Source organism: Triticum dicoccoides, chromosome 3B (assembly GCF_002162155.2).
Source record: "Triticum dicoccoides isolate Atlit2015 ecotype Zavitan chromosome 3B, WEW_v2.0, whole genome shotgun sequence".
Lineage (NCBI taxonomy): Eukaryota > Viridiplantae > Streptophyta > Magnoliopsida > Poales > Poaceae > Triticum > Triticum dicoccoides.
In genome coordinates, this window is record NC_041385.1 from 7,512,985 (window position 1) to 7,514,592 (window position 1,608).

Consider the following 1,608-nt stretch of genomic DNA (forward strand, 5'->3'; position numbering starts at 1 on the left):
CGACACACAGATAAATAAAGGAAGGAAAAAAGCCAGGGATCAGCCCCCGAAAGAAGAAGAAATCCAACCTAGCTTGCGTTTGGCCCCCGAGCGTGGCAGTGTCTTTGATCGCCGTTCCACGTACGTCCCGCCGCCATGGGCGAGCGCGAGCGCGCCCACGTGATCCGCGGCCGCCGCGGCAGCTCCATGCTGGATGATGACGATCTCCTCTGGGAGATCCTTCTCCGCCTTCCGCCGCAGCCGTCCTCCCTCCCACGTGCCTCCGCAGTCTGCAAGCAGTGGCGGCGCCTCACAACAGATCCAGTGTTCCTCCGCCGGTTCTGCGAGCATCACCGGGAGCCGCCCCTCCTTGGCGTCTTCGGGTACCACGAAGAACACTTCGTGTTCGCTCCTTCCCTGGACCTCCCCAACCCTACCCGTGCGCTTTGACCTTGTGAGCCATGTGCTCGGGTGCCGCCACGGCGGCGTCCTCATTAGGGACCATATACGGAAACAAGTCATTGTGTGTGACCCCAGTGGCGGAGCTTGACAAGAATCCATGGGGGGCCAAAGACACAAAAAAAATTAACCAACTGCAACAAACCAGAACTTGTAGCCTCCAGTCAAATTTATACTTATATTATCCATATTGGTTGTAAAATACATATATGATTAACAATATATATTTCATAAGAGAACTAACTACACCAAAATATACGACTTGTCTATATGGATATACCGCTCTATCCATATTGAAAGAGACGTTGATGGCCCTTTTTACCAGAAGCTTCACAGTGTTTCAGTTTTGGTTGCATAGGACCTAGCAACAAATATGATCTCTCATGCTATCTCTTTGATTTGGTGGGTATTGCAAAATTTGTGGTCGCAATGCAGGGTCTCGCTCGAAGAATTCCATACCTCGGAATACGACAGGAAGAGGAACTAAATTATTTGTTTGAGGCTCATCATCTTGATTTTCAAGTTGTTGTTCCAACTCAAGAAGCAGGGGTAAAGGTTGCGCTGGTGGAGGATATTCTGCAACTGCTTCTGTCCATTGTCTTTTGAACTATGATTGAATGTTGCCGCTGCTGCCCTTAACCATGGTCACTTGATCAGTCTAATCTCTGTTTGAGAACAACCGATAACAACAGAACAAATACAAATCTGTGATGCAAAACAACAACAACAACAACAAAGCCTTTAGTCCCAAAGAAGTTGGGGTAGGCTAGAGGTGAAACTCATAAGATCTCGCAACCACTCATGGCTCTGGCACATGGATAGAAAGCTTCCATGCACCCCTGTCCATAGCTAGCTCTTCGGTGATACCCCAATCCTTCAGGTCTCTCTTAACGGACTCCTCCCATGTCAAATTCGGTCTACCCCGCCCTCTCTTGACATTCTCCGCACGCTTTAGCCATCCGCTATGCACTGGAGCTTCTGGAGGCCTGCGCTGGATATGCCCAAACCATCTCAGACGATGTTGGACAAGCTTCTCTTCAATTGGTGCTACCCCAACTCTATCTCGTATATCATCATTCCGGACTCGATCCTTCCTCGTGTGGCCACACATCCATCTCAACATACGCATCTCCGCCACACCTAACTGTTGAATATGTCGCCTTTTAGTCG